The 26,191-nt window shown below is 33.6% G+C and overlaps 2 pseudogenes; both read right to left on the bottom strand.

The window, feature by feature from the left end:
* LOC120171724 overlaps positions 1-24,172 on the bottom strand; it is a 31,195-nt pseudogene extending 7,023 nt beyond the window's left edge.
* A 724-nt stretch (positions 24,173-24,896) lies between these two features.
* Positions 24,897-26,191, bottom strand: LOC120171699 (annotated as a pseudogene).

The raw sequence follows: 26,191 nt of genomic DNA, 5'->3' as shown, positions 1-26,191 counted from the left end.
AAGTCGCTAGGGAATGACATCATGAGGAAACTCCGAGAATAGTGGAGAACTATGTGCCCAAAGATCGTGTGTCTGACGAAGAGAAAAATGAGATAAGATAGCAAATATCCAAGATGATGAATAGAATAGCTTCTTTGGCCAAAGGAAAAAGACTTCTACAAAAGAAAGAAAAGAGCTCGATGAAAACAATCCTGTGGTGTCAAATACACAATGGATTACTTTAGAACAAGTTGATTTTAGAGTCATCAATCATATCAACAAGTCGTCTGGAGACCCCAAGGAAATGGTGACAACTGTAAAAATTCAGAAAGATAAAAAGAAGCCCTGCAATCAGAACTCGTGGTCATTTAAGAGTCTGCTCCCAACGTCAGGAGAAATAAACCTGAAGACTCTAGTTCAATCCAAGTCGAGAGGAGCTCAAGGAAAAAGGAACAACTTTGTTTACTGCTCCTAGAATTGTCACAGAATATTAAGGAAAAAGATGATGTCATGCAAGAAGTTGTTGTCCAAGCAAGCAATGTGGCTCACAAATTGGTTTATTTAGCTAGATTTGCAAGAGAATTGAAAAAGATTGACAACTCAACACCTGAGCATGAGTGTAAGTTAACTCGACTTATAAGAGAAATAGAAAGTTAGGAGTTAAGGTTATCCCTTATATGTAAAGTTTGTTTGACATATCGAAATCCTTGTGTTAAATGAAAATTGTTTTAAGATGGTCACTCTGGAATGACACATTTTGTATATATGCTTTTGCATCACACATTTTGCATTCTTATTTCTATATTTTTGCATTCGTATGTGCATTTTTGCATCTTTACATTCACATATATACGTTATACATTGCATAATATATTGCATCTGAGCGTGCATTAATCACGGATCCTGGTAGTAAATCGCGGAGAATCTTGTAATAGAAATATTGAAGGTAAATTAAGGTCACCTTGTTCGCACCTAGAAAAGATTTGAGAGCTAAATATGAAGTTTGGGGCAGGCCACTAAGAATTATAGGGCTCCAAAGAGCAAGTTACAAAATTTGATCATTTATGGGCATGGTTTTTATGAGCCAGTGGGGCATTTGATTATGACAACTGTCAAAACGGTCTTTTCCCGAAGGGGAAAAGGAAGGGGTCCCCGTTTTGAAAATGATTCTTTGGATCGATCGGTTTGTGATAAAAACATGGTTTGAGGAGTCGCAACCAATCTTTGATTAGGGTGTGATTGGGCACCCAAAATGTATTTGCCATTTTAATAAAATATTAATTTTAATTAAAACAACAAACTAACTGTCTGTGTTACCAAAATTTGAGTTGGGGAGTCGGTTACGTGTGGGGAAGGATTAACACCCCCACAACGCCCTAAATCGGTACCTAGTCGATTAATTAATTGTCTTTGCAATAAAATGTACAAGTTCGAGTCTAATTTAATTTAAGATCCCCTAAAATAATGCTCTATGAATTTTTAGATGAAACGTAATAATATTTAATTATTTCCTATCGAGAATAATTAATCTCTCATACCTTGAAGCAATTGGTTTTTACTCCAATCGAAATAAAGAAATATTAAAATTCCATTCTAAAGTTCACTATTATTTCAAAATAATAACATCGAAAATAATTTTAAAAGTAAAAACGATAATATCTAATTATTTCCAATAGAGAATAAATGACTTTTTGTGCATTAAAACAATCATTTATTTCCCCAATTGAAATAAAGGGATATGACTATTTCGCCTTAAAATTATAAAGCGATTCGAATGAAAACGATAATATCTAATGATTTCTAATCGAGAATAAATGAGCTCTCATACCTTAAAGCAGTCATTTATTACTCGGAACGAAATGAAAAGATATTACTATTCTCAAGTCGATTTGAATGTTATTGTTTTGAAAATCTACAGGAAAACACATGCAAAAATAAAACAAATAAAAAGTACGACAAACAAGGAATTAATTATTTACTTTACCAATATTTAATGAGAAGAAGGATGTTCAATTATTTAAATATCTCGAGATAAGACCTTAGATTCTTTTTAACAATCTTTTCTCGATGAATTTAATTAAAATAACATTGTTTTTTTTCTCAATTCCCGAAATTTAAAAATGAAATTGATTCAATTCGTGTCACTAAATAGGATAGACTTTTATTTTAAAATTATCGAAAGTAACTTTCTAATACGTTAAGACAGTTACTTTACGACAATATTAAAATAATAGAATATTACCCTTAGTCAATTTATTTCGATTCGAGTCATGCTTATTAGGATATCATGCAAAATTAATTTAAAACAAAACCTAAAGTTATATGTACAAACAAAATACATTTACATACATATTATTGGAAAGCATATAAAAATCACACAATTATCATCAACAAACAAAATAATATAAAATATATGTATATAACATGCAACACTCGTACAACAAAGTAAGACATTTTTATTTCATTTAGATCTACAACTCTAGGACCCTACCTTTGGCAAAAACGACCTTAAACACCCCTAAAAAAACCCCAAAGGTCCCCGACCGTTCGGCTTCTTCCTTCCCCGACGACGATGAAACGACCCCGGTTCGTCTATCTCTTAAAGGTAATAGATCCAACCTTTTCTTTCATTTTTATTACATGCAAATTTGATTTTTATTTCATTATTTTTTCTTTTGAAACTTACTGTAAAAATACAAACAAATAAAATCGAAAAAATACCTTTAAACTTTGATGCTTTATTCATTTGTTTTCTCTCGAAAAATCCAAAAGAAGAACCCCGTTTACATTTTGGTTTGGGGTATTTATAGAACCCCGATTTATATTTTTTGATTTTTGTTTTATGCTTTTTCTCTGAAACCAAGTGAGTTCCACTGAAAAGTTGTTTTTGCATATTACGATTTGTTTGATTTGTTCTGATCTATGCTTCTGACACTTGCAGGGCCTTCGATTGGTGGCAGAGGCGGTGTCCTGGGAGTGGATGAAACGGTGATGGTTTGGGATTGGTTTTTGTGGCGACGACAACAAGTTTAGGCTGAGCATGGGCTGCTGTAATCGGGTCCGAGTTAGGTTGTAACCGGGTTGATTGGGCTCCGGGTTTGGGTTACTATCGGGTTCCGGGTTTGGGTCAGATGACCCTTTGTAATTGGGCCCAGTTTGGGCTTGTTGTAAAGCCTGCAAGAGAAATAAAAATATTAATAGTAATTAATAATAATAATAATAATAATAATAACATAAAAACGAGACGAAAAATGAGTGTCAACAGCTGCCCCTCTTTGCCCATTCTTGTGTAAACAAGAATAGGGCAAAGACGAAGAGACAATGTGTTTTTGATCCAGTCAACTTCAAGGTTTGAGATATGATAAGGGATATGTTCCGCTGCCACTAAGGGATATCAGATCTTGGAATAGAGGGATTTGTAATGCTTCTTTGAAAGGGAATATCAAATATGGGGGAGTTGATCCATTCAATCGGGTAGACTTATTCCGCTGTCACTCAGAGAATATCAAATCTTAGAAGAGAGGGATTTATTCGCTTCTTTAAAAGGGAATATCAGATCTGGGGGAGTTAATATATTGAATCGGGGTAGACTTGTTCCACTGTCACTCAGGGAATATCAAATCCTGGAAGAGAGATCTGTTCCGCTTCTTTGAAAGGGAATATCATATCTGGGGGAGTTGATCCATTGAATCGGGGAAGACTTGTTCCGCTGTCACTCAGGGAATATCAAATCTTGGAAGAGAGTGATCTGTTCTGCTTCTTTGAAAGGGAATATTAGATATAGGGGAGTTGATCCATTGAATCGGGGCAGACTTGTTCCGCTTTCACTCAAAGAATATCAAATCTTAGAAGAGAGGGATTTGTTCCGCTTCTTTGAAAGGGAATATCAGTTCTTGGGGAGTTGATTCATTGAATTGGGGCAGACTTGTTCCGCTGTCACTCAGGGAATATCAAATCTTGGAAGAGAGATAGAGATCTGTTTTTCTTCTTTGAAAGAGAATATCAGATCTGGGGGAGTTGATCCATTGAATCGGGGTAGACTTGTTCCGCTGTCACTTAGGGAATATCAATCTTGTATGTTCCGTTTCTTCTAAGGGAATATCAGATCTGGGGGAGTTGATCCATTGAATCGAGACAGACTTGTTCCACTTCTTCTAAGGGAATATCAAATCTGCAAATTAAACATTACCAATTGTTAGTATAAGTTCAAAAATTTGAAAGATCATACTTAAAGATTTGGATTTCAAGATAATCTTCGAAAATTGATTTTTCTTGTGCAAATTTGTCTCGCAACCATCGAATATGGGAGTCTGCCTCCCTGAATGTGATTCCTTATATTTGAGGTTTGAGTTCCAGCTTCCACTTGTTGGGATTTTAATACCATGAATCTTTTTTCCATTTGAAGATATGTAAAAACCAAATGTTTATGTGTGAAATGTAAATGCAATGCAATGTATTTTCTTTTATGCAAATGATGTTCTCATGCATGCACAAATGTTGATTCAATTTTCCTTTAATTCCAAAGTGGAGAACCATGACTTCTTCCTCTTGATCATTCTTCTCTAGGGTTTGCTCAGATATCGGTGTAGCAGCTTGCAACTTCTGAAGTTCTGCCCAATCATCTTGTCTTTGTGTCCTCTTTTCTTCTCATCGACATTATAATCTTAGAAGAAATGTTTCAATTATTGTTGCGGTCAATAATATGATCTTGACGCCCCTTTCTTTCTTTGGCTCAAATGCGCTTTCAGAGTTGTTTTTCGGGACTCTACAGTTAATTGATGCTTGGCTGGTTTGCTTTACAAGGTAAGCTCTACTCAAATTCATGTTTTGCTTATGACACTCCAAATTGCATGGCTTGTTCTCAATGTCTTCTTGGTCTGAATCTTGATATGGGTTTCTGGTTATGCCCTAGGGTGGGTACTTTCATGGCACCTCCCCACTTGGGTGCCAAAATTCATCTTTGACTGGTTGCATTCTTGCATTTTCTCTATGCACTGGGATATGTGCCCCTTTTAAACAGGGTGATCATCTGCCTCTTGATGGGTTACCGACAACGTCACGAGGAAGTGCTATAAGTTCTATCCTCTAGTCCTTCTGGTCTCTTGTACTATTTGCTTTCGAGATTGGGGAATGATTCATTACTTTGGCATCACCTATTCTTTTTCTCTAAGATGTAAAATAAGCCTCAATAGCTTCTAAGATCTCTATCATTTAAGAAATTAGCTTGTTTATATTCCCCGATCCAAATATCCTAGAGAGACTTCTTTGATAGGGATCAAATAGCTATCCCCACGTGGTTACGTACATGAATTCAGCTCACATACCGTTCCTGGGCATACACCCTTTAACAAATGAACATGAGTGTCAAGGTTTTGGACTACTTCAGATTTTATGCACTTTAAAAGATCAATTTAAAGTAATATTAAAAAAACTTTTGTTTTCTTTTGAACTATGTTAATCTACTTATAAGACATTTGTAAATGAACAAAATTATGTTTGAAAGGATGAAATTAGAATTTTTACAAAGTCATGGCAATCATGGAAATGATAAAAATCAAGAAATAAAGTCAAATGCCTCAAGCATCAATAACATGAATGTTCTTGAACCAATTAACTTGATATAATTTGGAGCACTAGGTAAGCTTCTGTCTAGAAGAATGCAAATGTTGCCAAAATATCTGTAGATATGAAGCTTCTCTCAAAATATCAGACTCTTGTGGGTGTTTTACTTGCATGGTGCCTATTAAAATGTATTCGAGCTCTGCACTTTCGGATTTTCACCTCAAATCCTTCATTCGTCTTTAAAACGATCTTGGTGGATCCTTGTCTTGAGCCCCTTTTCAATTTTCCTTATTCTTTTTCTTATATATTCTTCCTTTTTTTCTTATTTCTTATTTCTTTTTCTTTTTTCTTTCTTTATTTTTTCTTTTTCTTTTTCCTTTTTTTGTGATATTTCTAAACTAGATACAAAATTATTGGATTACTCAATAACACTTCTCTAGAAAAGGCGTTATTGATAACATGTGGTCTTTGCTCCCTTAGGCACCTATTTCTCATAGAAATCCTTATGAATTGGCAAGATCTTTTCAATCACCAGATCACCCTCTCAAAATTGAAAAGCTCACTTCGTTTGATTCTAACACATCAGTCCCAGGCAGATAACTTCTGACCTCTTTTCTTCAATGAGGTTGAAATGATCGTGTTGAGCTTGGGCTCATTCAGCTTGGTCTTATATTTATCTTTGTCAGAACTTAAAGTAACAAAATCTTAATCACAGTGAGCAAGGCTAAATAGAAACAAAATTATACCTTGTTCGAGTACATGCATACATGATGAAAGACAATTTCTTATGAAAACTCTCATTATCCTCCCCAATTAATTTCAACTATTTTATTTATATGGTCGTTCTTATCCTCATAGTGTAAACCTTGAATTCTATCATACTGTCAGTGCTAAAGAAATCTCATATGCTGGTAAGAGGATAGTAGACGATTTTTTGGAGAAGCTAGCACTGTCCCAATTCCTCGTCCTGAAGCATTGAATGCCTCATTAGAATAAAGACTTCAAGATTTGTCATTTGATTCAATTTCTTCCATAGTGGATATGCACAACAGGGACTCATAATCATCAGACACTCTACTAGTCAGAAAATCTACTTTGGAAACTTCTTTCAATGCTTTTCAGACTCACTTATATAGTGTCAAACAATATTTTCCATCGCCAAATTGTCTGTCAAAGTCGGTGACTTCATCAAACACTTTAGAGGAAAAGGTTTGGATATTAACCAAGTAGTATGGAAATATGTACTGTCTGAGCCTTCGAGCACATCATGACTTTTGGGATCAACAATTATCGGGTCTTGTAATTTATGAGCTTCTTGCACCAGTACTAGATGAGTCTCCACTTCTCCCCGGACTTGTTATGTTGTCCCCAGCGCACATTTCAATAAATTTTCGAGGGATGTAAAAGAGAGGATCAATGATAAATCAGGAACACATGTACTACAATCTCTATATTCAATCCTGATATGCTTGATAAGACCAGAAAAAGATGATTTTGACAACTTGAAGCAACTCCACCGATTCTTGATAAAGTATTACAAATATTTTAACTATCTATTTTCCCATTTGTTGTTCTCAGACTCGGAATCCCGACTTCTTGTCTGTGAGATAAGACCTGATTACCTTAATTTTCCATTAGCCTCAATAATTTGTTAGAAACCTCATATTCTACCTTATTTTTGCACTCATATGTTTCTACTAAACACAGGCCGCTCGAAATTTATCTCATGATTAGAATTCAGAAACATTCATGCTATTAACGATTGAGACACCTGCAAAGAAAATTTGGAACAAATATATACATTCGGAAAAATAATAGACGTTTGTATGGGATAAACAAAAGAATACTAATAATAATATAAGTGTCAAAAATGATAAAGAATTTAAAGAATGAAAAAAATATATAAAAATGATTGCCACTTGAGAAATGAACACAAGCATCTTTAATCGCAGAAAAGTACAATTAACATAGTAGCCCTCACAAAAAATTCCTTAATGCTCGCGGGCAAAAGCATAAGGGTTAATTCCGAATATTACTCTAAACTTCATCTAAAAACTACGAGAAGATCCTTTATAGTCTGATTGTTCGATGGGAAACAAGGTCAGATACTAATCACAAATTTTCATTCCCGTCATCTTTAAGCATCTTGCAGCTGTAGATCCTCAATTGGATCTTCTTCCTAAGTTACATCCACCAACTGTGGTTCAGTATTAAAAACCCCAAACTAAAAAGTATTCTTCATATGCTCTAAAATACTACCCTCTCCTTTCTTGTTGTTCTTTTCCTCTTCTTCAGCCTTTTCTTCCATGGTTGGAAATTGGGCCCAAATTTATATCCAAAACAATTCTCCTTGGTGACGATAGTTTTCGCCCGATTCTGAGCATTTATTACAACTGTGATTGGTAGAGTATTCGTCAGACTCTCTAAACTATCCAAAGCCCCACTTGTCATCAAGAAATCTGATATAGGTGTTTGAGGAGTTTATAGGGTTACATCTGCCCAAATCGTTCTTAAACCTGTGGGCCAATCTTAGATTACATCCATTGGAGCCCTTTTGTTTTGATTTTCTTTCCCATCTTCGCCATGTGTCCTTCACCGAACTTGGCTGCATTAATCTTTGTTGGGGCAACGCTTTCCGAGCATTGAACCTTAACCCTTTTCTATTCTACCCTGAACAATCTAGGGTTCTAGTCTGGTTTATCCAATGAACCTCCTTATAGATCCACTTCTCATTCGGAGGCCACTGTGGCTTGGCATATCGCGGTGTAATCAATCCAGATGTGAGCATTTTTTAATATAATTCTTCACACGAAAAGTGGAAGAGAGGGATCTGAAAACCCTGCACTTTCTTTCCTTCTCATCTACTTCTCTTGTCGAGAGGCTACTTACGGATGTCTTTAGAGATAGAACTTGGTTGACTTGACTGGATGATTGTGAAGGTTAGAACATTTAATCATGAGAGATTGATCATTCTTAGATTTCTTGATCAGTATTCGATCCTCTTCTATGCCCCTCCTCTTTGAGTAACGATTATCTTATTCATTCATTGTTGGTCCCTCTACGACCACATCTAATTTTTGGAGCTAGCATGAGATATCTTGCACCTTAACAGGTTCTTGATCACATGTCACTTTCATTTCAGCTCCACCACTGGTATTCATAATCCCATTTAAAGCCTTTACAATAGGATCCTCTAGTGGTTTTTCTCCATGGATCACAACATTCACCATCTCCATTAATTTGGCCATTTATTCTCTTGATTCATTCTGGAAGCTTTTTGCTTGATCGATCATCTCCTGTTGGGTCTTTACGAGTTGCTCCTGAATTCTCTCGATCCTACCAATACGTGTTAATATATCATTCCTTGCTTTCTATATTTCTAGAAACACACCCCGGGGTAACTTCAATTTGCTTTCAACGTTTCAGTCACAATATCTTTCATGAGTTATTCTCACATTTTCATGATTGATGCATGTAAAAATGCTAAAATTAAAGCAATGCGAATGCAAATGTGGATGCCAAATACAAATGCAAAAGGTGTTAATTCCAAAAGTGACCATCATAGAACAACCTTTATTTAGACAACAAGATTTCATTGCACCATGTAGTCAAAATACAATTGTGATTCTTCTTTTCTTCATTTCCTTGAGCCGTACTCTTTATGGAATCCAACATTGCACCCAAATTTTTCACCGTATTTTATTACCTTTGATGACACCGGATGTCCTTAAATTAAATCTTGAGATCTCCATTTTTACTTTCAATACAAAGTGGTTTTCATGTCTTTATGAAGGGTTTTCTCGTCCTTCGTATGATTGTATTTATCTTCTGAGGGAACATCTTGGCATTTGCTCCTTTAAAGGAAGTATTCGATCAGCTTTATAATTCTTCATTCATCGGTTGTCCTTCTTCATGGATCGTTTGAACATCTTTGGATCTCCCAGTTTTAACTACATGGTTAAGTATTTCTTGTCTCATTATGACCATATTTACGGTACTTATTATGACCATCATTCTTATTAGTCAATCACTTGTGAATTAACACCTTTGAATGACATGAAGATGGAATGCAATAAAATCAAAATAAAATAGACATATAACAAAAATGGGTTAGTGCACATAAGATAAATAACAAGATAATAAGTACCGTAAACATCAAATAAAACTTACCCTCACATGTTGGCTACTAAATAATGCTTTAGAAGATCCTACTCAAACATGATATCTACCTCCATGCTTTGTTATTCACAAAAAAACCTAACTGCATGATATCTAATTTGCATGCTTGTTCGGGTAAAATGAACCTAGCAGCATGATTTCTAGTTCGCATACATTTATTTGAAAAGCGAAATTTAATAACTCAAAAAGCTTTTCCTTGTGTACCCTCCTCATGGGACTCTTAAAGGTTGGGTTATGCTCTACCTAGATTAGGGTTCTAAGTTCCATATATATTGGGTTCGGTTCTAAAGTAAGAGGTCCTCGAATTGTCCTTGTTGGGGGCTCATTAGGCTGTCGAACCCTCAATCCTGACCCATTACAGGCTTTCAGATTGAGTTCAATTCAAGGGGACACACCTACTTATATCCATACGGAGGTGAAAACCATCACGAAGATCATAAGGCATGAGCCCAAGGGTTAACCACTATCCCGTACAGAGGTGAAAACCATACGAGGGAGTAGCTTCTTACTCCTACTTAAATAGGACGGAGCGGGGTTTTAGCTCATGTTATGCAAATGTAGCTGTGTAGTGTGTGAGGAAAAGCGAAAACAAAGTAAACAATATTGGACATAAAGCTCAAAACCATAAACAATTATTTACTCTGAAAACACCAACAAACAAGTCAATACAACTATTTAGTGGTTAATCAAATCATAAACACTTATTTAAACCAGACAGGTCATCAGAAACCAAATTAGAGGGAACTTGTAATTTTTATTTGCAAAGACAATTAATTAGTCGACTAATGACCTGACTCTCTAAAAAATGTCCCCAGCAGAGTCGCCAAGCTGTCAAAATGGTATTTTTCCTAGAGGGGAAAAGGAAGGGGGTCTCGTTTCGAAAATGATTCTTTGTATCGAACAGTTTGTGATAAAAATGTGGTTCGAGGAGTCGGCACGATTGGGCACCCAAAATGTATTTGTCATTTTAATAAAATATTAATTTTAATTAAAATGGCAAACTAACAGTCTATGTTACCAAAATTGAGTTCGAGAGTTGGTTACGTGTGGGGAAGGATTAGCACCCCCACAATGCCCTAAATCGATATCTAGTCAATTAATTAATTATCTTTGCAGTAAAATTTACAAGTTCGATTCTAATTTAAATTTAAGATCCCCTAAAATAATGCTCTATGAATTTTTGGATGAAACATAATAATATTTAATTAATTCCTATCGAGAATAATCGATCTCTCATACCTTGAAGCAATCGATTTTTACTCCAATCGAAATAAAAAAATATTAAAATTTCATTCTAAAGTTCACTATTATTTCAAAATAATAACATCCAAAATAATTTTAAGAGTGAAACGGTAATATCTAATTATTTCCAATCAAGAATAAATGACCTTTTGTGCATTAAAACAATCATTTATTTCCCCAATTGAAATAAAGGGATATCACTATTTCACCTTAAAATTACAAAGCGATTTGAATGAAAACAATAATATCTAATTATTTCCAATCGAGAATAAATGAGCTCTCGTACCTTAAAGCAATCATTTATTACTCGAACCGAAATGAAAAGATATTACTATTCTCAATGTCGATTTGAATGTTATTGTTTTGAAAATCTACCGGAAAACACATAAAAAAATAAAACAAATAAAAAGTATGACAAACAAGGAATTAATTATTTACTTTACCGATATTTAATGAGAAGAATGATGTTCTTTTAATTTAATTCATCAAGAAAAGACTGTTAGAAGGAATCTAAGGTCTCGCCTCGAGATATTTAAATAATTAAACATCATTCTTCTCATTAAATATCGGTAAAGTAAATAATTAATTCCTTGTTTGTCATACTTTTTATTTGTTTTATTTTTGCATGTGTTTTCCGATAGATTTTCAAAACAATAACATTCAAATCGACATTGAGAATAGTAATATCTTTTCATTTTGTTCTGAGTAATAAATGACTGCTTTAAGGTACGAGAGCTCATTTATTCTCGATTGGAAATCATTAGATATTATCATTTTCATTCGAATCGCTTTGTAATTTTAAGGCGAAATAATGATATCCCTTTATTTCAATTGGAGAAAAAAATGATTGTTTTAATGCACAAAATGTCATTTATTCTCGATTGGAAATAATTAGATATTATCGTTTTAACTCTTAAAATTATTTTGGATGTTATTATTTTGAAATAATAGTGAACTTTAGAATGTAATTTTAATATTTCTTTATTTCAATTGAAGTAAAAACCAATTTCTTCAAGGTATGAGAGGTCGATTATTCTCGATAGGAAATAATTAAATATTATTATGTTTCATCCAAAAATTCATAGAGCGTTATTTTAGGGGATCTTAAATTAAATTAGACTCAAACTTGTAAATTTTATTGGAAAGACAATTAATTAATTGACTAGGTACCGATTTAAGGCGTTGTGGGGTCCTAATCCTTCCCCACACGTAACCGACTCCCGAACTCAAATTTTGGTAACGCAGATTGTTAGTTTGTCATTTTAATTAAAATTAATATTTTATTAAAATGGAAAATACATTTTGGGTGCCCAAGCACACCCTAATTAAATATTGGTGGTGACTCCTCGAACCACGTTTTTATCACAAACCGATTAATCCAAAGAATCATTTTCGAAATGGGACCCCCTTCCTTTTCCCTCTCTGAGAAAAGACCATTTCAAAAACAACCCTAAAGATCCAATCGAGCGCCCAAATGTCTGATGAGTAATGGGGCATCCTAATTAGGAAGAAATCGTGTCATCCCTCGTGAGGTTTTATTCCATTTGCATCATCTTGTTTGAATTTGTTTTTTGTCATTTCTCAATTTTTTTGTAAGGATATTTAAATAAACTTATGCTACTTTAAAGATAATGAGCATTAAATCAAATTTGCAATCTTCAAATTCTTTGAATATCAAATGAATTAAAAACTCTTTAAATGATTAGAGTTATAAATCTTTGACAAAGTGACAAGATTGAAAACTGATAAAACAAGGACTCATGACCTTGCCCCAGAAGATACACTAGAACACCATACCCTTCTCTTGCAGGAACCAAACTAGCATTCTCTCTACATGAAGAGACAATTAAGGGCTTGGCATTCATGTATTTAATGATGTGGGCAAAATGAGGCATCTTGCGCTTAGGATTGCAAAGTTGATTGGTTTCTAATTTTGTTGATGACGTTTAATGATGATCATGATCTTCACATATGGAATAGTCAAGTAGGTGAATCTAGTTTAGGTCAGTTGCTTGGAAATTAAACTTTAAAGATGATATTTTTTATCTTTCAACAACACCTAGACTATAACAGGTTCTTCTTGAAAAGCTTAAGAAATTGAATTCGTATACCCATAATGCAATTATATATGTATACAATAAAGCTTGAGCTATCCCTCTAGAGCAATTGGTTAAATGCCCTGACTTAATGGATAAGATTCAGCTAGCCCGATAAAGGCAATTATAATATATATACAATAAAGTTGAATTCAGCTAGCCAAACAATGGTAAATTAAATCAAATTTATCTAAATAAGGAGTTTCAGTAAAGATGGACTAAGGGAGTTAAGGAACACCTGTTATAGTCAATTTCACAAGAGCACTCGGGAATTTCATTTTTAGACCGATATTTCTATACCGCCTTTGTTAGAGGAGTCTACAAAGCTTGAACAAGTGAAAGATTTTAGAGAACTAAAATGGAAGTGTTCCAAAAAGTCTAGCAATTGAATATGCTAGTTGCTTCATTTTGTCTACATCCAATTAATATGCCAAGCTGAGAAAGAAGGACATGTCACAAGGTTCACATGGGCATATAAACAAATGAAGACATTTCAATGGCTGAAACCATAGAAAATAATAAAGCCAACCCATCAATGTTGATATTTGTCAAAGAGCTATAATTCTGAAAATATTAAAGAGATGTTGATTCTTTTGATATTCTGTGAACTCATGTTTATGTTTTGATTCGATTGTAAGCCTAAATTAAGGGATAATACTTTTCAAAATTCTTATATTCTTTGATTTCTAAAATAAAAGAAAGAAGAAAAACATTTTCAAACAGGGCAGTCTCAAATGCGAAAAGTCCTTGGAGCAGGTGATGCCCTTTCTGCCTCTATTGGAGAGAGAGAATAAGCGATGCCAGAACATGAAGCACTCCACATTCTTGAAAGCAAATGGTCTGAGAGATCAGAAAGACTAGAGAATAGAACTTGTAACACTTCCTTGTGATGATGTTAGTAATCAATTAAGAAGCAGACGATTACCTTATTTGAAAGGGGCACATTTCCCAACTCATGGCAGAATGCAAAAGTGAGACCAATCAAGGATGAAATTTTGGCACTCAATTAAGAAGGGAGTCATGAAAATACCAACTTTAGGGCATGACCAAAAACCCATATCATGTTGGGATAACAAGGTTCAGACCAAAAAGACATTGAGAATGAGCCTCACAACTTGGAGTGTCAGGGATAGACCATGAATTTAGGAAGAGCATGCCTTGTAGAGCAAATAAGTCAAGCATCAATTAACTGTAGGGTCATGGAAAAACAAATCTGATAGCACAACTGAGTCAGGGACAGAAAGGGGCATCAAGGTCATAATTTTGACTGTAGCAAGAATTCAAGAAATGAAACATCTCTTTTGAGACTTTAATTCAAACGGGAGGCAAATAAGACACAAAGACATAAGTTGATCATATATCTCTTCAAACAATACAAGCTTGAAATTATAAGTTGCTACACTGATATCTGAAGTAAACCTTGGAGAGGAGTGATCAAGTGGAAGAAGACCTGGTTCCCCACTTTGGAGTCAAAAGAAATTTGAACCAACATTTAGGAATGCATGAGAACATCATTGGCATAAAAGAAAATGTATTACATTAAAACATTTAATTGCAATCGTGTTTAAAACATAAATGCATTGGTTTTACAAACCTTCAAGTGAAAAGAGAAGATTTATGATGTCAAAATCATAGCAAGTGGAAAGTAGAATTCAAACCTCAAATACAAGGAATCATAATTAAAGAGGCAGAACCTGAAGAACATGAGGCTGATCCACAAAAGAATCATTACTTTGAAGTGGGGCATGTTACCCAACCATTAAGTTATTTTGAAAAGTGAGAAAATGATTTTCAAAGTTTCCCATTTAAATCTTTTCTGAAAATGAAATTTTTGAAAAGTAAGAAAATAATTTTCAAAGTTTCTTACTTAATGGGTCCTTCAGGCCATCAGTAAGTCTTTCGAGCATGATGATTAAATTCTTCGGGTCATCTATAAGTCTTTCGAGCAAGTTGATAAGTCCTTTGGGCCATCTGTAAGACCTTCGGGTATGATGTTTTCACATGAATTTGAAAAATGAGAAAGTGATTTCCAAAGTTTCTTATTTAGTATTTTCAGAAAATGAAATTTTTGAAAAGTTAGAAAGCGATTTCCAAAGTTTCTTACCTAGTAAACTATTTCCCAAATTGGTAAGTCCTTCGGGCCATCAGTAAGTCTTTCGAGCATGATGATTAAATCCTTTGGGTCATCTGTAAGTCTTTCGAGCAAGATGATAAGTCCTTTGGGCCATCTATAAGACCTTCGGCATGATGTTTTCCCATGATTTTTGAAAAATGAGAAAGCGATTTCCAAAGTTTTTCATTTAGTATTTTCAGAAAATGAAATTTTTGAAAAGTAAGAAAACGATTTCCAAAGTTTCTTACCCAGTAAATTATTTCCAAAATTAGTAAGTCATTCGGGCCATCAGTAAGTCTTCGAGCATGATGATTAAATCCTTCGGGTCATTTGTAAGTCTTTAGAGCGAGATGATAAGTCTTTCGAGCCATCTATAAGACCATCGGGCAAGATGTTTCCACATGATTTTCGAAAAATGAGAAAGCGATTTCCAAAGTTTCTTATTTAATGTTTTCAGAAAATGAAATTTTTGAAAGGTAAGAAAGCGATTTCCAAAGTTTCTTACCCAGTAAATTATTTCCAAAATTAGTAAGTCCTTCAGGCCATCAGTAAGTCTTTTGAGCATTTAAATCCTTCGGGTTATCTTTTGGTCTCACTTGAGACAGCGTCAGGATGGAACCAAACAAAAGCGTATAGTCTTTTTATCTTTGCCCTATTCTTGTTAACATAAGCATGGGCAAAGAGGGGCAGTTGTAGATACTCGTTTCTGTCCGGGTTATTATTATTATTTATTGATATTATTTTTATTTTCAAATTACAAATTACAAGCCCAAGTTGGCCCAAATCACAAAGGGTCATCAGACCCAAACCCTGCCCCAAGTGACTAGGCGGGCCCAGGTCGAAGCCTAACTCCCAAGCCCAAACAGAAACCCATACCTGGGTCCAAATTGATCCAAACCTGGGCCTATTTCAAACCCTAACCAATTAAGGTTTCTAACCCTAGTCTTCTGCCGCTGCCTCCACTGCCAAGAGAAAGGAAATATACACCGCCACCATCAGCCGAAGCCACGCCATCGTCAGCAACAGACCGAACAGTGACAAAAAACAACCTTGTCAATTAGATATCTAATCCAAATATAATAAATCATTAAAAACTAATCAAAATCCCGAAAAATCGTGAATGAAATGATCGGTTCTAGGGGAAATTATTCCTCTACCATCTGTCATAATCAAACGCAGATGGAGGCCATAAAAATCAACAGGAAAAAAAAGTAGGGGCAATAAAAAATAGAGAGGGTCTCGGTGGAGAGAGAAAGGAAATTATTTTGTATTTGGGTATAAAAAACCCATAGAGAAATGTATAGGAGGGGGTTATTTCGAGGGGGATAGCAGTGTGTAAAACCGGGGTCTATCCCCATTCGAAAAAACTTGTAAAAATAGAGAGCTCAACCCTCTTTGGATCAAAGCAATACAAGAAGAAATATTTTGAGAGCAATATTTTTTTATTTTCAAAATACAAGTCATTTTTTAACAACGTAAAACAATAGAAGAAGAAAGGAAATTATATCTTCGTTCAGAGGCTTCACCGGTGTTCAGAGTCTCCATCACTGAATCTGAACGGTGAGGAGAAGCATATGGAGAAGAGGAACATCATACTTTAATCTTGGGTCGATCCAACGACGGAAAAGGTAGATCGGAGCACGGGAAGCTGAAGGCTTCTCAATCATTTTTGTGGAGTTGAGGGCTGAATCTTATAAAACGAAGCCCTGATCCGAGCTCACGGTGCCAGGGCGAATAAATCCCTTAAGTTTGGTGGCTAATGGCCACCGAAGGCGGCAGAGGACGGTGGCTGACGCGGCTGTTGGCGAAGACGCTCGTCGCCAATTTCTGGAGAAATGTAGAGAGAAGCGAGAAAGTCTGAGGAATGAGAGAGAGTGAAGAAGGGAAAATAAGGGGGAAAAGAACAAAAAAATGGTATATATAACACAAATCAAAAGGCATCGTTTTGGGCTATAACCGTGCGTTTTGGCCCCAATGGTTTAATCTCTTCCGCGATCCTCTCAAGTTTTTAAAACTTGCATTTTGGTCACTGTCATGTAATCTTTTCAAATTAATTGCCCTTATTTTGTTATTTTACCTTTTCATTTCTTAGTATTAATATTTTGGTTTATTTTCTTACAGACCCCTCTATTTTACGCACATTTTTCCATTTCAATCACTGGTAATCTATTTATTTTATTTCTTTAATTCTATGCTATAATTTGTATTTATTTCAATTTAGTCAGATTTATTATTGTCATTTATTCAAATTTATTCACTGATTTTTACTTTTATTTGTTTTAGCTACTGTTTGGGGTATGTTTATTATTTTATTATAATTTAGATACGATATCTTCAATTTATGCATTTTAGTCACTGATGGTTTATGATTTGGATATTATTTTTATTTATATTTCATTTTAGTCCTATTTCACTTGTTATCTTATTTTTAGGAATATTTTAATTTGAGTTCCTTACTTTAATAATTTCCATTTTGGTCTTGAATTATTAAATTTGGTTTATTTACGATTGTAACTCCTAATCTGTGAAATATTTGCAATGGTTGCTCTGATTTCTTGTTGGTTACTTAGCATAATCCCTAAAGTTAACATTTTTATTATTTTGGTCCATCATTTATATATTTCTTAATTTCCTGCTAGTTGTAATATTTTCAAATATTATTTTACACGAGGAATTTATAGAAACGCGCCTTAACTGGCAAGGAGTGTGTTTCCAAAAATTGTTCGAACAAAATAATATATTTATATTCTAATTAATTTGTTTTTTTAATGTAATTAATGTAAGTATTTTATCTAAAAATTTGGGCAATATTCTTTTGTATGGGGAATCCGTGGAAATGCCCAATTAACTGACAATGAAGGTATTTTCGAGAATTGTTCGTGCAAAATAATATCCCTTATACTTTTCTAAAAAATGATCATAATTTAAATGTATATTCAAATTTGCCAATTTTAATATTTAGATGACATATAATCGCTTAGGTACTGATTTCGAGCGTTGTGGGGTGCTAATCCTTCCCCACACGTAATCGACTCCCGAATCCTTTTCAAAATGAATTTCCGATTAAACGTAGATCATTTTTTTATCTTTTAAAATTATTTATCTTAAAATTATTTTAAAATGTATTTTTAGGTAGTCGACTTACCCAACTCAAATGTCGATGGCGACTCCAAAACTATTTGCTTGTTCTTTATTTTAAAACTCAATCTTTTCCAATATTAAGTTGGATCGATCCCCGCCAATAGCCCTAAAAAGCTTAAGGACTGTTTAGACAATTTTCTTGTTAAAATCAAAATCAGTACAACTTGTAACACACGTAAACACCGGGAAGAAGCTAATAAACCTTTGTGGAGATCATAGAACCTCTGAACCAATGCAATAACGGTACTCTTTCCGCAGCCGCTGCTTCCAACTAAAACAACCATATTTCCGGCTAGAATCGACAATGAAAATCCTTGAAGGATCGACTTTTCCGGCCGAAAAGGGTAAGCAAAGTGTACATCATGTATATCTATGTCGCCGCTAATCTTCTCGACTTCCTTTCCTTGTGAATCATAACTTATGGTTGTCTTTCTTTGGATCATCTTGAAGACATCATGTCCTACAGCCTTATTTGTATGTCTGGTGCAGCAAAAGTAAGTGATCCGCAAGTTAAAACAATCTGGTGTTACATACATGTCGAGACTCGGTTGAATGATTTTGTTCAGTTCAAGGACGATGTCGTTTCTTACACAGATCCGAAGAAAATGCTCATCACCGCAGCGATAACATCACCACCTTTCGCTTTCCTGGAACTCACGGCAACGGCTCTAATCCATATGATCAGTGCCCAAGCACAAAAGGTCATAGTTTGGAACATGACAGTTCCTACATCTTTAATCAGTGCTTCTCCTTTACTTATGAGAACAATTTATCCAAGAATTCCGAGAACAATTTAATCGCAAAACTCTCTTCGAAGAATGCGAATATTGTTTTGATTTGAGAGACGGTCTGCAACACGGTAAACCTCGGATGTTCATAACTGGAGTAACTTGTACTACTTATCATCTTGGAAATTAAAGATATGAAATGTTACTGATGTTATACCTGTTCAACCATGGATGTAGCTTCTGATATATAGACCATCTTAACAGCCGAAACAACATTCAATTTTTTTCGTGTAGGTAGCTCCAATCACGGGAATCGTAGGAGCGACGACGACGGTAAGCAGGGAAACTTCCGAACAGCATATAGCAGCAATAAGTATTCCATAAAATAGTGTTGCAAGGCTTGCAAGGAAATGGCCTAGATGGGAACCATAAGTTATGTTAGCAGTATGTCAAAATTTCGAGAAATCGAGACGAATGGAGTCGAATGCAAGGTTTATGTACCTTCCCCCTATTGCATCTTGTATGATACTCGTGTGATAACTCATCCCACTAATGATATTCCCACTCATTATATTTGTATCAAAGGCTCCGATCTCCTAGCCGAGCATCAAATGTAATACCCAAAAAATTTTAAATTTTGTTAGTGACTAAAATGTATGTTTTGAAAGTTTGATGGATAAAGTATAAACTTTGTAAAAGTTCATGGACTAAAAATGTTATTTTGGAAATTTTATATATTTTAGTCTGTAAATGATCAGTTTGGCCTAAAACAAAAATTTTCATGGGAATCAGATTTTTTTGTACGAGATTTGTGTTAAAAACTATAAATCGATAAAGTTTGGTATATAAATCGGATAATCAGATCGAACCGGAATTTCACAAAAATTTGAATGATGATGGATAATGGTTGGAAATATTATTTCCATATTTTAGATAAGATAAATTCAACTCAGAACAATGTAATTTTCAGATTTGGCCGAACGGTGGAATTTTTAAGTGACTAAAATTCAATTTTCAAAAATTTCATGGCCAAAGTGGAAAGTTAAAACCAAGCGATTATTCTTTGACCAAAGAATATTTTAATGGAGAATATGGCAATGACATTTGGTAAATTTTAAGATTCATTAGTGGCAAAAATGAAAATTCTCAAGAATTGAATTTTAAATTCAATTAAATTGGTTAAATTGCCATGTGTATTAGAAAATTACTAGAAAAATTTAAAATTCTTCTTCCTCCATCATATGCTTCCATGAACCCCCTTCAAGGTAAGAAAAAATTTTCTTTTCATTTTTGAGCTATTTTAGTAAGATTTTGGAAAAAGTTGTGAAATAGAAAAATGGTCTACATCAAATTCTCTATCATTTGGTGTAAGAAACGCATGCTAAACATGCATGGATGTTGTGATTTGGTGATTAGGGTTTATGGATTTTGAAGATTTAATGAAAGATTTTTATGTTTTTGATGTTAGTAATTAATCCTAAGGCATGCATGATGATTAAAATTAATTGCACATGCTTATATGATATTTGGTCATGCTAGGGTTTTAGAGAGTGATTGGATTTTGATGTAATTTGATGTTATTGTGATTAGAATAGCATGAATTTGATGCTAGGAAGTTGAATTCATGCTTGAAATTGAATGGAAATCAAGTTTATTTGTTCTTGGGGTATTCAGCCATATGAAGAAATTAGGGGAAAATTTTGGAAAACTTTCCTATGGTCTAGAAATGATATTAGAAGTATTCTATGAGACCTGAAGATCAATTTGGAAGCTTGAAATAGAAAAGGGTTAATTTCCAAGTTTTGAGAATTTTGGAATAGTATTGCATAAATGTGATAGTTGGAGTGTTAATGCTGAATTTTAATATTAGAAATGCTAGAATTTTTAAGTTTAAAAGTTGGTTGGAGCCAAATTGCAAGTTTGTAAAGTTTAAGGTGGAAATTTGAAAAGTCCCAAAATTTTAAGGGCTTGTTAGTGACTTTGAAAACATATTGGTATTATTTTGAATGAGAAATAGCAATGCCAGAAATTTCATTAGTATACTGATTTTTGAGTTTAAATATTGAGTTGGGATCAAATTTCAAGTTTATAAAGATGGATGATTGAAATCAAAGAATCTAAGAAAGTTTTGGATGAAATTGCAAGTTTTTTAATGTTAAAGAATTGGTTTAAGAATTTTATTAAGGTGTTAGAAATTTTAAAAATTAAAATGCAATGATCATAATGGTGAAGGATCATTGTAATTGGCAAAAGTTGAAGGATTGATAATGGAAATAAATATTTATGGAATTTAAGTAAATATTTTGAGAAGTTTGAAATTACAATGGAAGTACGATTTAGTTTTATATTGATTTAAGTATCGATTTTATTTCTATAAAATTGTATAGTTTTATATCGATATAAGTATCGATTTTATTTCTATAAAATTTTATATTTACGCTTAGAATATGTTAGTTCAATACTAACATATACTTTGAATATTTATGTTATTATATGACATCGTCAGACCTCAATAAATATAGTGATCCAAGTAACTTGAAAAAGAAGGGAAAAGTGCATAAATTGAGAAGATTATCGAGGAGAATGTTAGTCAGGAAGGCAAAGGTGAGTGCATTTAATTTGTGTTTGTGCTATCGTACAAACATTGGCTTGCGATGAGCTAGTGTATGCGAATTGTAATTCTTGCCTAAAGGTTCATTTATTAAGCTTATAGAATTATGGAAATAAGTTAAGATGCTATTTAAGGAAAGTTGTGTAGAAATTTATAATTCGAACAATAAGTTTAGAAATTTACCATAAATTATATAGAAATTATTACGGGATGAATTTTATGTCGTTGATTTGAATATTAGTCTAGTTTTGTCTAAAGAAAATTGTTATCGATTTCAAATTGTATATAAAAAATATGAATTTTTAATCGAGGATATGCTAGAAAATAGGACAACCGATTCTACCCAAAACAGCTTCTGTCAGTCAACTTCGAAAATTCATTATTAATCGTACAAGTTGAACTAGAAGAAGTTTTTATATGGTTAGATTCATAATTAAGTCTAGTTTTCAGTGTTATTAACATAATAATTTTTAAGTATGTATATTAATACAAAATAATACTTCTTTGGAAGTAGTGCGAACTACTTGAATATGAAATTTTGATAAAATTGAAAAGTTTAAGCATTTAAGAACAAGTAATTCGTCCTAAAGCTCAGTGAGACTTATATTTTGATTTATTAATAAAGTGTCAAAGTGAATGCAATTTATTTATTTAGTTATTTTGATTGAGGACGACTTGTGATAAGTTAGCCTCATATTATTTAAAATATGCTTTCTAACTTAAGTACATATTATTATTTTCATAATGTTTATATATGTCTTATGAATGTTAAGGTGCGAACTACCCAAGTATGGTTTTATTTATAAGAATTATTGGAAAATGATTTTGAGTTGAATTATTGATTATGGAACGAATAATATATAAGCTAAAAGCCCATTGTATGTTGCATTGAGAGTCGTAGGCACATTTGGCATGCCATTCAGTGAGTACTTATCAGTTATCAACAGAGTTAGTGCACAGGTTATTATTGCACTGAAGTACATCATATCTCAGTTTCAGTTATGATTGACACTGTGTTGTGCCTAGTGCGCTTTTCAATTCTACTCATGTACCTTGTATTCTCTTACATATACATTGGGCTATATAGATAAATATGAAAGTTATGATATAATATGAACATGAATATAAATATAAAAGTTATGAATGACTTCCAATTAACAGAAATCATGATTTGATGATTTTATCTGATATTATTTATCAGAATCTTTATGAGATTATGAGTTAAAATGACAGAAATATGAATTGTTTATGACAGTTATTATTGACTTACATGATTTTTGATGAAATCATGAGAGAATGAATTTCAGGTTTCAAGGGAAAATCAACTTGAACAACTCGGTTCGAAAGTGTTAAATGTTTTTATTTAAATTACAGTTTCATATTATAATACTTTACGAAATTCATATTTTATAACATTTTGGTTATGTTGTTGTCTCACTAAGTTTTACTTATCGCTTGATGATTTTCATGCGTAGGTTCGAATATAGTAGTAGATGGCGTGAAGAGAGGAGCTTACGAGCATCTTCTAGATATCAAACCTACTGACAATATCACTAAAACATCCTAACTTTGACTTATTAGTGGCATGTACATTATATCCGTTGGGTTGCTTTATCAGATTTATTTTAAAAAGAGTCTGTAATAGTAATTTTAGGACTGTTTTAATTTTGGTTAATTTTAGTTATAATCGTATTTATGAATGAATATTATGAATAGTTTTTAAATGGTTTTAAAATCAAACAATATTAAAAAATTGTATATAAATAAGAAACCGCATAGAACTGCCTAATTGCTGCATAAAATCAACCTATTTTGGAATGATAAATTATTATTTTACGAATATCAATGCTAAATGAAGCAATATAAAATTGATAAAGGGATGTTTTAAAATGAAACAAAATTTTTAGCATTTGTTTTCAGTGAACGTTCCTAAGTTGACGTGATATTTTTAGTTCGTATTTCGAGATGTATTCGGGCTATGCTAGTCGGAGTCTAGCCATCTGTCTTTCGCTCGCATACATCCAGCATCCGATCTCTGCAGAACTCAGAACCGTCATATAACATAATACACGAAGGTTAAACTGTTATATAAGCTTGTTAATGTACCTAGTACACCGGCAGGGAACGTAGCAAAGGCCATGTACCATACAAAAGGAATAACCTGCACAACAAGCAAAGACAAAGAGATCATAAAACCGAATAGGTGAATAGTGAATACAAGACTCGATCGAATATTCAACCCAGACTATCTTCTTGAGTGCTGTAACCATGGCATCAATGTTATCCCCAAATGCATTGAGGGCTTTCCCTAGCAAAAGGTACCCTACAGGTTGAGCCATGGCATGGACGATAGACCCCAATACCCCCAACGCCATTAGAGTCCAGTCCAGTGCATCTGCATAGCTCAAAAGCATATAAAATGAAAATGCTTCATTATCAGCGTCTTCTTTCTTCTTCTCTCCTCCTGTTACGTCCAGGTTTTCGGATTCGTCGTGTGTTCTGGGAGCCATTGTCACTTTACTAGTCTTTGATTCTTGAAGATGCTATTTCGTTATGTATATGTATATATACATGTATATATATAATAATATTAGAATATTCGAAAAGGAATATATCGTGGATATGCCTGAGAGATTAAAATATAAGGCGATAAGTGAGTTTTTTCTCTTTGGAATAATCCCAATTGTGTTATCTGCATGTCATGGCCGTTGTGACAGCAGAAACAGTACATGCAGAATAATACATTTCTGCAATGCCAGCAACCCAATCAGCATAAATATTTAAGTCAGGCAAAGGTCAAATTATGGTTTCAGTCACTACTATATTCGAATTCGGGATTTGATCCTTCACTTAAACTTTACATGATTTAGATTTTAACACCAACTGTCTACATATTAAACTTTACATGGAACCTTTGGAATGGTTCGTTAAAGACAATTTTGTTGGTCCTAGTAGTTTAAGAGAATTTTGTTCATCTTTAGTGATACAAATTTGAATAAGATAGTCTATACGTGTACGTAAATTTAAATATACATCTTTTCAAAGATAAAAAAAAGTGCATTGATATTTTTACATAAATAATCAACGATAGAATTATATCAAGCTAAAACACGAAAACTAAATACTAAATTTGAACATTATAGAGGAATCAAAACCATAATATAAGCTACGCAAAATATTTGTATAACTTAGAGTTCATGTTTTCTTAGGGATACAATAACATTTAATATGATGCGTTCTTTTATTTATTTATTTTGGAATTTAACAACTCTTTTGTTAGGGATACAATAACTTAGAGCCAGCTCTGGATAGGCTCCAGCAGCACTCTCACCACTGAGCATGACGCAATCAGTACCATCCAGGACAGCATTGGTGACATCGGCTGCTTCAGCACGGGTGGGTCTGGGAGACTTTATCATGGACTCGGACATTAAAGTGGCAGTAACAACAGGCTTGCCTGCAAGATTACACTTGTATATCATCGTCTTTTGTGCTAAGAAGATCTTCTCAACTGGAATTTCCATTCCAAGATCACCACGGGCAACCATAAACGCATCAGTCTCACGCAAGATCTCATCGAAGTTGATGACACCCTCCTGGTTCTCAACCTAAAAGAACCACAGCCACAAGGAAACCTCACACCATTGACAATCAATTTGCATAAAGAAACCACACAGAATTTCTCATTTTTAATTGTAATCAAAAGTTGAAACAGATTAACACACCTTCGACATCAGTTGAATCTTCTTAGCATGGGAACCATGGACCTTACGGGCATTAACAAGGTCGGACCCTTTTCGTACAAAAGAAAGAGCACATCATATCAATACTGCTAGGAACTCCCCATCCCAAGATGTAGTTAGCACTTTCCCTAATAAATGAATATTTTATTTAAATGTAATTATAACAATATATACTAAATACCTACTAGTCGACTCATCTACTAAATGCCTTATGTGGTTTAATTGATTAGCGGAGAATAATCGGTTTTTCCATTTTCTTTTTACCAAAATAGAATTAACCCAATTATAATAAAAGAAAATTAATCATCTGATAAAGCTAATAGTTATTTTGTAATTTTCGAAATTCATATGATTAAGATATTATTCAAAGTAATTCAATCATCATTTATTTTACTTTAAATTATTTAGACAAAGTTTAATTAACTCATTTGATTTGATAGAACCCAAAAAGGACTGATAATTTTTTTAAATATTTGTTTATTGACCAAATTGATATGAACATATAAGTTTTAAGGACTAAAACTGTTATTATACCAATCCACGTCTGTTTCAATTTTAACGATTCGAGTAACAATTTTGAGTGACTTTTAAAAGAAGAGTAACCCATTTATTACCTAACACATAATTGAGTGACCTAGAGTGAATTTTACCTTAAAAAACTATCACAACTCTTACACTAATTGGAAATTTTCACTGTAACAGTGTACATATTGAGCTTACCATCTGAAGGACCACCAGCTCATCAAAATTTTGGACCGACAAATGAATAATCCCGGAACAACATTGCTCATCAACAT

This window comes from Hibiscus syriacus, unplaced genomic scaffold (genome assembly GCF_006381635.1).
Source record: "Hibiscus syriacus cultivar Baekdansim isolate YM2019G1 unplaced genomic scaffold, ASM638163v2 tig00111835_pilon, whole genome shotgun sequence".
Lineage (NCBI taxonomy): Eukaryota > Viridiplantae > Streptophyta > Magnoliopsida > Malvales > Malvaceae > Hibiscus > Hibiscus syriacus.
The sequence above is the reverse complement of the archived record's forward strand: the minus strand, read 5'-3'. Positions and strand labels throughout refer to the sequence as shown.